This window comes from Ranitomeya variabilis, chromosome 5 (assembly GCF_051348905.1).
Source record: "Ranitomeya variabilis isolate aRanVar5 chromosome 5, aRanVar5.hap1, whole genome shotgun sequence".
Lineage (NCBI taxonomy): Eukaryota > Metazoa > Chordata > Amphibia > Anura > Dendrobatidae > Ranitomeya > Ranitomeya variabilis.
The window spans coordinates 674,641,545-674,656,645 of record NC_135236.1 but is presented as its reverse complement, the minus strand read 5'-3'; the positions used below and the strand labels follow the sequence as shown (position 1 = coordinate 674,656,645).

The 15,101-nt window shown below is 47.8% G+C and overlaps 1 protein-coding gene across 2 annotated transcripts in view; it reads right to left on the bottom strand.

Moving 5' to 3' along the window:
* Positions 1-15,101, bottom strand: part of RASSF8 (Ras association domain family member 8) — a 34,348-nt gene that overhangs the window by 16,912 nt on the left and 2,335 nt on the right. The window contains exon 1 of one of the 2 annotated variants that reach the window (XM_077266868.1): positions 2,150-2,310. The exons of the other annotated variant lie outside the window; for it this stretch is intronic. The gene's annotated coding sequence lies outside the window, so the exon portion shown is untranslated. Of the gene's footprint in view, positions 1-2,149; positions 2,311-15,101 lie in introns of those variants that run through there. 2 annotated transcript variants of the gene reach the window in all.

Here is a 15,101-nt window from a genome sequence, read left to right as displayed (position 1 = left end):
AGAGAGGGAGAGCAGAAGCCAATATGGCCACCAGTACCCCTTCCACTGTCATCGGGCCTAGTTACGTAAACCGACTAGATGTGCTAATTCGGACAATGGGAAAGATGGCCGCCATACGTGTGACAGTTGGATAGGCGGCCATGTTGGTTGTCACACAGCATTCTCAGCAATAGATGTAACTACGGGAAGCCATATTGTAAAAAAAATACCTAAAAAATTGTGACATGATGTTTGCAAGCAATTGTAGTAAAGAGGCTTCATGAATTTAGGCCTCATTTGGCAAAATGGACTTCGTGTTCTGTAGCAACCAATCACGGCGCAGCTTACATTCCTCAAACAGCTCTGGCAATATAAAAGCTGCTCCGTGATTGGTTGCTAGGGACAACAAATGCGGTTTCTACAAATCTACCCTTAATTCCTTTTATATGACCTTTAAGGGCCCCTGGTACTTGTTGGGGCCACAGCTAATGTCCCTAGATGTCAGGGCTGATGTTGATCACGGAGGTCAGTGACTTTTACCTGAACTGTCACATGGCCAACAATTTAAGGGCCGGTGTTTATAAAGTTAGCAGATTGTAATAGCGCAGGAGCATAATAATGCGAAGCAAAACACATCTCCCAGCTTGAAACAGCTGATAACAGAGAAATAGATCACGCTCTAAAGACAAGATTACACGTGTACTGTCTCTTTAAGAAAGATTTAAAGGGCTCTTACGCCTTAAGTAAGATACAGGGAGGGGCGGCGAATAAATAGTGCAATCAGGTCTATTTTTAGGTGATAATTTGATAATGAATATTAATGAGCCGTCCCTCCCGGTAAAGCACAGGTGATTCCTCACCCCGATCCCTCCCTGCACGGGGTGGAACATGTGTTTTGGGTTTTTCTGGTACAATCTCATTCGGAGCGTAGAAATCCTAAAAATAGAGAAGACTGCGGCGTGCGGGAAGTGGAAATGTCTAACAGATGTGCCTGCTGCAGATGGAAAACGTCACCCCGCGGCCCTGCGGAAAACAACGGGGGGCTCTGCGCGGCCCCAAGTCATATGGGGCCGAATTCTGACGGATCTCTGGAAGACACCTAAAAAGAAAGAAATGAGCAAATCTCCCAAAATTTGTTCCAGACACGTGTGGGGATGCGGTGCACGACGATGTGTGGGGCAGCAGCGCACAACGTGGGGGAAGGGGTGCACAACGTAGGGGTGCGAAGGAGGTTCACGACGTAGGGGAAGAAGCGGCTCACGACGTAGGGGAAGAAGCGGCTCACGACGTAGGGGAAGAAGCGGCTCACGACGTAGGGGAAGAAGCGGCTCACGACGTAGGGGAAGAAGCGGCTCACGACGTAGGGGAAGAAGCGGCTCACGACGTAGGGGAAGAAGCGGCTCACGACGTAGGGGAAGAAGCGGCTCACGACGTAGGGGAAGAAGCGGCTCACGACGTAGGGGAAGAAGCGGCTCACGACGTAGGGGAAGAAGCGGCTCACGACGTAGGGGAAGAAGCGGCTCACGACGTAGGGGAAGAAGCGGCTCACGACGTAGGGGAAGAAGCGGCTCACGACGTAGGAGGGGGGGGGAATAGAGCGGCGCACAATATATCTAACATGGCCCCCTGAGGCCTAGTCAGAACCGGAAGATCTGAAAAACAAACAGTGACAGTTAGGAGCTAGCGGACAGAACCGGCGGGCAGTTGCGGCAGCAGAACTCACATTTACTATTAACCCTTTCCCAGGCCCCTCAGGCTGGCTACCATTTTGCCTGTGAATCCCATCATTTTCAGGATTGGTCGTTCACATCTCCTGAACTTCTTCCCCTTTAAGTCCTGCTGCCTACATTCCACCCCAGCGATTACATGAGGTTTCGATGCGGATACGTTTGTGGATGGATTTCCTGATCTCTCCTCTCCAGATTTCCTTCTTTATACAGGAGCCGCAGACATGGCGCTGACTCAGTCTTTCCTCCCCCGTTATCTGTAGAGCTCGTATCCTACCCTGCAGATGTTGGATATTGTCAGTCACAGCCCCCCCAAGTCTACATGAAATCTGTCTAACGCCCAGAAGGCCACCCATCTTTCCCAGAATCCTGAATAGCAAAAAGGATTATGATGGAGTAAAGAAAAACACGAAGACGGTTGGACAGAAGAGGCAAAACCTTACCAGAGATGGAAACTGGAGGATGAGACATAAGAGGAGAACGTGAAGACACGAGTCATTCCTGAGACGTGAGGTCACTTGGAGTAGGATGTGATCCCATGTCCCAGCTCGGGGCGACGGAGGCCGACTGTAAACCGGATAACCTGGCTCCAATATGGTGACAAACCAGATTGTTGGAAATGGATTATACAAGAATAGTCACTTCTCCACACATTATTTATCCTGTAATATACCTTAGAGCTGCACTCACTATTCTGCTGGTGCAGTCACTGTGTACATACATTACATTACTGATCCTGAGTTACATCCTGTATTATACTCCAGAGCTGCACTCACTATTCTGCTGGTGCAGTCACTGTGTACATACATTACATTACTGATCCTGAGTTACATCCTGTATTATACCCCAGAGCTGCACTCACTATTCTGCTGGTGCAGTCACTGTGTACATACATTACATTACTGATCCTGAGTTACATCCTGTATTATACCCCAGAGCTGCACTCACTATTCTGCTGGTGCAGTCACTGTGTACATACATACATTACTGATCCTGAGTTACATCCTGTATTATACCCCAGAGCTGCACTCACTATTCTGCTGGTGCAATCACTGTGTACATACATTACTGATCCTGAGTTACATCCTGTATTATACCCCAGAGCTGCACTCACTATTCTGCTGGTGCAGTCACTGTGTACATACATACATTACTGATCCTGAGTTACATCCTGTATTATACTCCAGAGCTGCACTCACTATTCTGCTGGTGCAGTCACTGTGTACATACATTACATTACTGATCCTGAGTTACATCCTGTATTATACCCCAGAGCTGCACTCACTATTCTGCTGGTGCAATCACTGTGTACATACATTACTGATCCTGTATTATACCCCAGAGCTGCACTCGCTATATGCAGCTACATCTGACGCTCTCAGGTGTATAATATGTTGGCGGTGTCGCTGTATATCGGTCGGTAACACATGGGGCCGTCATGGAGTCGCGTTGCGCCCGGTTATGGAGAACATTCTGTACCATCAGCCACTTCATTCATATTTAACGCTCTGACTATAAGGCCTCCAGCGTCTTTTCCCTTTCGCAGCCGCACGGCTCACGAGCGTTAAAGGACGTGAGGAGAATAATCAGCGCACGTCTCATTACCATCCTGCCTGTCAGGTTATGTAATAAGGCGCTTAAAGGGGAACTCCACATTATATGAGCGTTGTGTCAGAAGCAATACAAGATGTAATGAAGCTCCTACATGGCACAACAGGCTGTGCACTAGTGATTAATGAACTACAAGTTCCAGCACAACCTCATTCACACTACAAGAAGGATGTAAATAAACTGCAGGCCTGGTTTCCCATAGTAACCAGTCTGAAAGTGCTGAGGGGGCCTAGCAACCAATCAGAATCCATGTTTCATTTTTCCACTGCAGTTTAGAATATGAAAGCTCATCTCCTATTGGCTCCTCGGTTCAATAAACTTTAATTTAAAATGAACAATAATTTTTAGCTATAACTTTAGGCCACGTATTAAAGGGGCGTGAAATGTAGGACTCGATATTATAGGACAGGGCCACCTGGCGACTTAGGCTGCAAAAAAAATGGGCACCTGTAGCTCCATTAACTGATGGGACGCACTTCTGGGAGTTGTAGTTTCACACCCGCCGTAGAGACGACCGATTTCCAGACGTAAAAGCTTCATATGTTCATTTTTGTTGAGCTCCTCGTTCTTCACGGATAAGTCCTAATCTAGATGAACCATCTGCCGCCATACTGAGCCGTGATCAGAGCTTTGCTCTCCCCAGGAGACCCCCATAAATAGCGGCCACCTACATAATACGACGAGAGCCCCCGAAAAAGGAATATATTTTACGGTCTGATCCTCGAATTTACCACATAGTCGCCATTTTGTCGCCACATTACTCCTTAGAGGGATTTGCTAATATTATTATAATTACATATTGGGACAGGATCTTGGAGATGGGAAAGCTCGTGTCACCTAAAATGTAGATTAAAAACAAAAAAAAAAGTCCAAGTGGAGTTGTCCTGTAAATCGCCGGCCATCAAATACAATTGTGACAATGGCTGACAGAAACAAAAGCTTTTTATTCCCCCTGTAGGCCGCGGGCGAGGGCGGTTTACTGAGAAAACACTGCGGGGTGAAGAATCCGGGCTTGTATGATGTGTACGGGCTCAGTGTCGCAGACTGACACCGCGGAGTGGTCACCGGGCGACTGCGCAAAAAATAATGGCCGGTAAAGGAGAGCGGGCCCCGGAGACACCATCCTAATCTCCCCACAGTCCGACTACCTGCCATGGGAGACAAGAAACAGCAGGAAACACTTGAGGCTCATTCAAGTAGATTAATCCCCGATGGCCCCGGCACTAGACCTCTAAATCCCAGGACTGGACATCTACAAGGCGGCTCTCGCCACGGTGCACAGCGCAGCCTGGAGGAAGGGGGTATAGAAAAGCCTCCGGGGCAAAAGGGAACAATCTGAGGTAATAAATACAAAATACAGAAGGGAGTGGCGCTACTACATACGCACTACAGCCAGGACTGGCGCTGCTATATACGCACTACAGCCGGGACCAGCGCTGCTACATACGCACTACAGCCGGAACCGGCTCTGCTACATACGCACTACAGCCGGGACCGGCGCTGCTATATACGCACTACAGCCGGGACCGGCGCTGCTACATACGCACTACAGCCGGGACTGGTGCTGCTATATACACACTACAGCCGGGACCGGCGCTGCTACATACGCACTACAGCCGGGACCGGCGCTGCTATATACACACTACAGCCGGGACCGGCGCTACTACATACGCACTACAGCCGGGACCGGCGCTGCTATATACACACTACAGCCGGGACCGGCGCTGCTATATACACACTACAGCCAGGACTGGCGCTGCTATATACGCACTACAGCCGGGACCGGCGCTACTACATATGCACTACAGCCTGGACCGGCGCTGCTATATACACACTACAGCCAGGACCGGCGCTGCTATATACACACTACAGCCAGGACCGGCGCTGCTATATACGCACTACAGCCGGGACTGGCGCTGCTATATACACACTACAGCCAGGACCGGCGCTGCTATATACGCACTACAGCCGGGACCGGCGCTGCTATATACACATTACAGCCGGGACCGGCGCTGCTACATACGCACTACAGCCGGAACCGGCGCTGCTATATACACACTACAGCCGGGACTGGTGCTGCTATATACGCACTACAGCCGGAACCGGCTCTGCTATATACGCACTACAGCCGGGACCGGCGCTACTACATACGCACTACAGCCAGGACTGGCGCTGCTATATACGCACTACAGCCGGGACTGGCACTGCTATATACGCACTACAGCCGGGACCGGCGCTACTACATACGCACTACAGCCGGAACCGGCGCTGCTATATACACACTACAGCCGGGACCGGCGCTACTGCATATGCGCTACAGCCGGGACCGGCGCTACTACATACGCACTACTACATACGCACTACAGCCGGGACCGGCGCTGCTATATACACACTACAGCCGGGACCGGCGCTACTGCATATGCGCTACAGCCGGGACCGGCGCTACTACATACGCACTACTACATACGCACTACAGCCGGGACCGGCGCTGCTATATACACACTACAGCCAGGACCGGCGCTATTACATACGCACTACAGCCTGGACAAGCGCTACTACATACGCACTACAGCCGGACCGGCGCTGCTACATACGCACTACAGCCGGAAGCGGTGCTATTACATACGCACTACAGCCGGGACCGGCGCTACTACATACGCACTACAGCCGGGAGCGGCGCTATTACATACACACTACAGCCGAGAGCGGCGCTATTACATACGCACTACAGCCGAGAGCGGCGCTATTACATACACACTACAGCCAAGAGCGGCGCTATTACATACAAACTACAGCCGAGAGCGCCGCCAGTACACAGGCACTACAGCCGAACACAGCGCTATTACATACGCACTACAGCCGGAATCGGCGCTACTACATATGCACTACAGAAGAGACCGGCGCTATAACATATGCACTACAGCCGAGAGCGGCGCTGTTACATAGACACTACAGCTGAGAGCGGCGCTATTACATACGCACTACAGCCAAGAGCGGCGCCATTTCCCAGGCACTACAGCAGAGAGCGGCGCCATTACGCAGGCACTACAGCAGAGAGCGGCGCCATTACACAGGCACTACAGCAGAGAGCGGCGCCATTACACAGGCACTACAGCAGCACCATTACACAGGCACTACAGCCGAGAGCAGCGCTATTACACAGGCACTACAGCTGAGAGCGGCGCTATTACACAGGCACTACAGCCGAGAGCAGCGCTTTTACACAGGCACTACAGCCGAGAGCAGCGCTATTACACAGGCACTACAGCTGAGAGCGGCGCTATTACACAGGCACTACAGCCAAGAGCAGCGCTATGACACAGGCACTACAGCCGAGAGCGGCGCTATTACACAGGCACTACAGCTCAGCAGGGCGCTATTACACAGGCACTACAGCTCAGCATTGCACCATTACACAGGCACTACAGTAGAGTGGATGAACCCACGAAGGGACTGTAAAAATGGAATTAAATTAACAGGTCAGAACTAATAAGAAGTCTATCCAGGGGTCAACACAGACATTGTGGTTTTAAACACCATATTACTTTGAAAAATAAAAGATATATTTTAATAAATTATTAAAGAAATTTTAGTTTGGGTGTATTTACTTTATGGTAATTTGTAAATTAAAACTGTCTGCAACAAAACTCCAAAGCATGATTGATCTCCACCATGCTTAATGGTTGCGAGATGTTCTTTTCCTGAAATTCTGCACCCTTTTTCTCCACCTTTGATCATTGTGGTCAAAGACATAAATTTAACCTCATCGGTCCACAGGACTTGCTCCTGAAATGTATTAGGTTTGTTTAGATGTTCTTTTGCATACTTCTGACTCTGAATTTTATGGCGAGTTTGCAGGAGAGGTTTTCATCTGATGACTCTTCCATGAAGGCCATATTTGTGCAGGTGTCTCTGAATAGTAGAACAATGTACCACAACTCCAGAGCCTGCTAAATCTTTCTGAACGTCTTTTGCAGTCACGCAGGGGTTCTGATTTGCCTCGCTAGCAATTCTACCAGCATCTCTGACTGAAATTTTGCTTGGTCTTCCAGACCTTATCTTGACCTCCACTGTTCCTGGTAACTGACATTTCTTAATTACATTTTGACCTGAGGAACGGTCAAATGGAAAACTCTTTGCTCCATTCTTATAGTCTTCTTATAGCTTTGTGGCCTCCGCCATTTTCAGAGTGCTAGAACTTCTCCCTACGGCCTACAACAAGGTTTATGCTGCGCTTTCGGAAAAATCCATAATGCCCGAATACACCCCAATTTCTCCGGTTGGCTGCCAGTTGTGGTGGATTACTACTTCATCATCCTCCGCCTGCAGATGAACGTTCAGTGTTAACGGATCCTCGTTAAATTCTGGCAACCATCTTTTTCCTTAATTCATCCCAGGTGCTGCGAGTTTACTCTAGTGCGATCCTTCAGGCCGGCGCTCCCCCTCTTGTGCGCGGTGATTACACGGGAGGGTGGGAGAGGCCGCATATGGAATTTACAGCAACACAGACACTTGCAGCCAAGTGGAAAGTATTTACTTCAGACACAAGGAGAGAACTGGCACCGACCCGGGCGCCTCGTATTATACAAGCCCTCGTAATCAAAACATCTCTGGAGGCATCGCCTTCTACGTGCGTCAAACACACCATCAAAACTCATCTCAAAGGAGACGTGACAGAAGAAATTGATGAAAAAAAACCTTAAAGTGCATTAAAGATGTGAAAAACACGTTCTAATATCTTATCTCTAGGCAGAAATACGATCATACGGGGTTACAGGCCCGAAGCCTGAGGCTGCACTACTGAGAGATTCCGATGTCAAGGTCTCCCTCAGTCAGGGGGGACAAAGGGAGACTGTGTTCAGCTAAGTCAAACATGCCAAACTCTGGCCCGTGGGCCAAATCTGGCCAACAGTGTGATTATATTTTGCCCACAACGCTGGCACCGCCCGTTCCCCACCCCACAATGCACTTTCAACTGTATCGGCATCCTGGATGCTACATGGGGCCCATTTCGACGCACGGAAGGCTACGTGGGGCCCATTACGACGCACGGAGGGCTACGTGGGGCCCATTACGACGCACGGAGGGCTACGTGGGGCCCATTACGATGCACGGAGGGCTACGTGGGGCCCATTATGACGCACGGAGGGCTACGTGGGGCCCATTACGACGCACGGAGGGCTACGTGGGGCCCATTTCGACGCACGGAGGGCTACGTGAGGCCCATTACGACGCACGGAGGGCTACGTGGGGCCCATTACGAAGCACGGAGGGCTACGTGGGGCCCATTACGACGCACGGAGGGCTACGTGGGGCCCATTATGCTGCATGGAAGGCTATGTAGGACCCATTATACTGTATGGAGGGCCATGTGGGGCTCATTATACTATATAGAGGGCTAGTTGGAGATCACAGTAGGGTCATCATACAATACGTGTGGAGGGCACTGTGGAAGAATTCACTGTAGGGGGTATCCTACGGTGTTTGTGTAGACACTATTGTTGGCATTATACTTTAAAAAGGGGCAATGAAATGGGAATCTAGGGGCTATAATAGGACAATTACTTTGTGAGATATGCCTTTCTGTGACCCAACCGAACATTAAGGTTTTTTTTCCCACTAGAAATTCTGCCATAGGGCCCCACATTTTCTATGTACGTCCCTGCCCGCGAGGAAATACCCAGTGCTCCAGCCGTGTAAATCTGACCCTTACGATTTATACGTTGCTCATGGGACAACCTGTAAGTTTTTTCCACATGAAAAAGACACGGTGCGGGTATTTTAACGATTTTGATCCACACAAAACTCCCATCATCCTCCTCTCCATATCTGTTTTTCCCTCGATCATTGAAGCGTTAAACATGAGTTTTTGGCTTAACTTTAAACCGAGCCAGAAAAATGAAGAGAGAGACGAGCGAAGAACGAAAGACAAGAAGATCTGGTCCGACCTGATCCTGAGGAAGAACCTACTGCACACGGGGTGGAGTCGTAAGGTCGTTTAAAGGGGACCTGTCACCAGGTCAAAAGCAATCAATTTCTGCTCTTATTTTATTCTCGTTGTTTCCTTGATTATTCCACTTTTTGTTTTTTTAGAATCCACCATACGGTCCCAGAGATATGGGCCTTTTTATTGGATGCTAACTTTTACTGAGTAGTGCTAATAGCATAATTATTTAGAGCAGCATAAAGACACGCCCACATAGTATCGCTTGAGCCACGCCCCCTTTGTAAAGATAAAAATTAGCACTAAATAAAAAGGTCTATATCTCTAGAACTGTATGTCGGATTTCAAAAAAACAAAAAGCGAAATACTCAGGGGAATGAAGCAAGTACAAAAACTGGACACTTTTGACTTGGTGACATGTCTCCCTTTAAGGGAGATAAGAGTTTTTTGGTTTTTTTTCAATAAATTGCGACTTTTCTTCAGAAAAGTGCCACAAGTTTATAGTTTGTATCTGGTATTACGGATCAGCTCCATAGAATTGAATGGGGTTAAAATGCAATACCGCACAAAACCTGTAGATAAGGTGTGGCGCTGTTTTTTGTAACAGAAACAGGCATGTTTTTCTAATCCTGTGCAACCCTGTATTTAAGAACCTCCTCCGGTACATTTACGGACGACACTAAACAGAGGTTGGCATTGTTTCATCTCTAATTGTGGCCCGTGAAAAAGCCATGACGACAACAGAAGAGTAATCCAGGATTGTCCTGAACCAAAAGAGATTCTGCCAGCATCAGCAGCGGACGAGGTAAACAATCGGGGCAATACCCAGCAGATATAGAGACTGGTGCTCACTGCCACAGCACTATCACTCCCACCATGCTCAGCCTGGATATACAGAGGAGGATGGTAGCAATAAAAAAATAATTCTGTCTAGCTATCCCTGTCTGACTATAATTCAAGTTACACACTACTAAAAGAGGTGGCAAACTGGGTCTGCATCCAGCTGGAAAGGACTAGAAAGGAGGTGCCTAAAAAGAATCATATCCCTCAGTCAACAGGGGGTGTGCTCCCAGCATAGCCAAGAACACTCCCAGTGATGCTGATTGGCCCGTGAGCACTTAAGTAACAGGACTATCTTCCTCATGCTCCTCCCTCATAGTCCTTTTCAGTTGGATGCAGACACAGTATAGAAGTTCTCTACAGAGAGGCGCGAAGTGTGGCAATGGCGTATTTCTCGTACACCCAGAATAGGGTGGTTAAACACAGAACTATCCTGAGTAACCAGTGCTGCACCTATAGACCCAATCTACAGGCTTTCCAATAGGTCATTCCTCTTTTTGTACATATTTTTCTGCAGCGTCGGTCGTGCTGCTCCTTTGGGTTAGTTATGTATTGTATTTCGTTGTTTTTTTCTTTGCACAGTGTTTTCAGTCATTTCCACAGTGCGGCTCTGCAGGAAAATGGCCAGGATGAAATTATAAAGTAATCTCAGCCTCTGGAGGAGACGTCTAGACAATATGTGTGCAGCTGCCATGTCAGCAGGGCGCGCGGCTGCGCTACTCCATCCTGACCAGGAATAACACAACATCACTTCCAGGAGATGCTCCAGTTTAGGAGTCACATAGCACATCACAAAAGAGTGTGCAGGTCAATGAAATCTATTGTTCACTGTTATCAGCCATTCCAGGCTGTCTTTAGTGTCTTAAAAGTGATAATGCGGTAACATAAGTGTCAGCTTTGGACTCGCTATTATAAGCTGCCAACTGTAAGGCTACTGGCCCTTTAAAATCAGAGAGTACAACTGGAAAGCGATGGACAACGTCCAGCTAACTTACAGCTGAGAGAACACAAGAGGGAAACTATGAAAGTCATTTCCGCACCGGACCAAGGACACAGCTCACACTGCAACATACTACACCGAACACAACCGACTCTACTACAACACAAACCAGAGACACACATCTAATAACAAAGTACAGATATTGCTGTACATAGGGGCAGTATTATAGTAGTCATATTCTTATACATAGGGGGCAGTATTATAGTAGTTATATTCTTGTACATAGGAGCAGTATTATAGTAGTTATATTCTTGTACATAGGGGCAGTATTATAGTAGTTATATTCTTGTACATAGGGGCAGTATTATAGTAGTTATATTCTTGTACATGGGGCAGTATTATAGTAGTTATATCCTTATACATAGGAGCAGTATTATAGTAGTTATATTCTTGTACATAGGAGCAGTATTATAGTAGTTATATTCTTGTACATAGGGGCAGTATTATAGTAGTTATATTCTTGTACATGAAGCAGTATTATAGTAGTTATATTCTTGTACATAGGGGCAGTATTATAGTAGTTATATTCTTGTATATAGGGGCAGCATTATAGTAGTTATATTCTTGTACATAAGAGCAGTATTATAGTAGTTATATTCTTGTACATAGGGAGCAGTATTATAGTAGTTATATTCTTGTGCATAGTAGGCAGTATTATAGTAGTTCTATTCTTGTACATAGGGGCAGCATTATAGTAGTTATATTCTTGTACATAAGAGCAGTATTATAGTAGTTATATTCTTGTACATAGGGAGCAGTATTATAGTAGTTATATTCTTGTACATAGGAGCAGTATTATAGTAGTTATATTCTTGTACATAGGGGCAGTATTATAGTAGTTATATTCTTGTACATAGGAGCAGTATTATAGTAGTTATATTCTTGTACATAGGGGCAGTATTATAGTAGTTATATTCTTGTATATAGGGGCAGCATTATAGTAGTTATATTCTTGTACATAAGAGCAGTATTATAGTAGTTATATTCTTGTACATAGGGAGCAGTATTATAGTAGTTATATTCTTGTGCATAGTAGGCAGTATTATAGTAGTTATATTCTTGTACATAGGGGCAGTATTATAGTAGTTATATTCTTGTACATAGGAGCAGTATTATAGTAGTTATATTCTTGTACATAGGAGCAGTATTATAGTAGTTATATTCCTGTACATAGGAGCAGTATTATAGTAGTTATATTCTTGTACATAGGAGCAGTATTATAGTAGTTATATTCTTGTACATAGGAGCAGTATTATAGTAGTTATATTCTTGTACATAGGAGCAGTATTATAGTAGTTATATTCTTGTACATAGGAGCAGTATTATAGTAGTTATATTCTTGTACATGGGAGCAGTATTATAGTAGTTATATTCTTGTACATAGGAGCAGTATTATAGTAGTTATATTCTTGTATATAGGGGCAGTATTATAGCAGTTATACTCTTGTACATAGGGGCAGTATTCCACACTTTTCACCTGTGTATAACTTCCCAGAATATAATGTCAGGAGACTGCGGCTTGTAGCCCCCTGTGGTCTCTTTCCTCTCCCGCTCTCAGACGTTTGACTAACGGTAATCTCAGAATTCCTTCTCCGGCCAAGAACAATGGGATTTAGAATTAGCGCATAGCTGGCAACAAGACACCAGTCACCTTGTGCAGCAGATTAGACGGCTCCTTGTACTCAGGACGCCGCGCTGCCATGGAAATGTAAAGTACGAAAACAAAATGGAAACATCGATTTCACCTAAATGTATGTTTCTGCCAAAACCGTTATACAGGTGTCCTCGGCTGCCGGAAGAACAGTTACATTCTTCCCAGATCTCTGCCCTAATCCCGTCCCGCCATATTGTTTAGGACGCAGACTAGCAGCCTAAGGAAGGCGATGGCAGAACTATACGTTATATATACACATTTATTAACTACGAATGTGAGGGGAACTCCAGAAAATAAAGTGTAGCCTAATCTGTCAATTAAAGGGGTAAAGTGGTAACGCCCAATTGTCAATTTACTTATACGTCCAGGAGGAATAATAGAAATGGGTCAATTAAGCATTTTATGTAATTTTTAATACTACTTTTTACTAAAACAGACAAGTCACGTTGCCTAGCAACAGTCCCAGACATCACTGGTGACTACTCCGGAGCTACATGCTCTTGAGGAGGCCGATGTTGTCACTTTCTGTAATACATGGCGCCATAGAGGACACAAACTACTTTATATACAGGTAAGGCAGAAAACGAAAATTTCTCATGGTCATGGGTGAACAAAACATTCACTCCGACTCATGGCAGAGCAACCAATCAGAAACCAGCTTTCATTTGTCCGTTACAGGTTAGAAAATGAAAGCCGGGATCTGATAGGATGCTACACGCAAGTCTGGCAAGAAACACACGACACAGACAGGGCCTCAGAAATGCTGTAGGCCTCGTTGCCTATAGCAACCAATCAGAGCCCACGTTTGATTTTTCCAGTGCATGTCTCAGAATGGAAACTGAGCTCTGATTGGATGCTGTGTCAGATATCAGTAATCAAGGTCGCTCTATAGTAACGGACGGCGGCCACGCCAGAAACACCGAGTGGAGTAAAATACCTCAAGGTGTTTTTTCAGTAGGAAAATATGAATTATATCCCCCCCAAAAGAAATAAATCAGCAGCCAACTGATGGGCGGCCATCAATAGTCTGGATTATCGGTCGGTCGATGATTTTCTGGATTAGGCATCAGATGAAAGAAAATAATATATAAGCTGAGGGTTTGTTACCATCGCGGACTGTGTCAGAGCTGCGGCTACAAAACCCCAATTACTCCCTGCACCAGAGTGAATGTCGCCCGGTGGTGGGCGCAGCGAGGACTCCACACAGCGCCACCACTGAGGCGCTGACAACCAGGGTGCTGACCACCGAGGCGCTGACAGCCAGGGTGCTGACCACCGAGGCGCTGACAACCAGGGTGCTGACCACCGAGGCGCTGACCACCGAGGCGCTGACCACCAGGGTGCTGACCACCAGGGTGCTGACCACCGAGGCGCTGACCACCGAGGCGCTGACCACCAGGGTGCTGACCACCAGGGTGCTGACCACCGAGGCGCTGACAACCAGGGTGCTGACCACCGAGGCGCTGACAACCAGGGTGCTGACCACCGAGGCGCTGACAACCAGGGTGCTGACCACCGAGGCGCTGACAACCAGGGTGCTGACCACCGAGGCGCTGACAACCAGGGTGCTGACCACCGAGGCGCTGACAACCAGGGTGCTGACCACCAAGGCGCTGACAGCCAGGGTGCTGACCACCGAGGCGCTGACAACCAGGGTGCTGACCACCGAGGCGCTGACAGCCAGGGTGCTAACCACCAGGGTGCTGACCACCGAGGCGCGACCACCAAGCGTGGGAACAGGACCTGTGTTACCGTGAAGATTACGAGCTCGGCTTCTTACAGGCCGCCGTCAGCCGCCCTGTGATTACAATGTGCCTGGCACAGACTGCAGTGCCCTCTACAAAGTGCCAGGAGGGCAGCGCACACTCTCACCACAGAATCACTGCTGAGGAGGCGACATCAGTACAGTACACGGGAAACTGATAGACGCCAGGAGGGCACCGTGCGAGGGGGAGACACCCAGGCACACACCATGGGGAACTCACACACACAGGAGGAAGGAGATTACCCGATGCATTGGGTTTTTGGAGTTTGGGAACACACACACAGAGGCGCTCACTACCGGGAACACACACAGAGGCGCACACTACCGGGAACACACACAGAGGCGCACACTACCGGGAACACACACAGAGGCGCACACTACCGGGAACACACACAGAGGCGCACACTACCGGGAACACACACAGAGGCGCACACTACCGGGAACACACACAAAGGCGCACACTACCGGGAACACACACAGAGGCGCACACTACCGGGAACACACACAGAGGCGCACACTACCGGGAACACACACAGAGGCGCACACTACCGGGAACACACACAGAGGCGCACACTACCGGG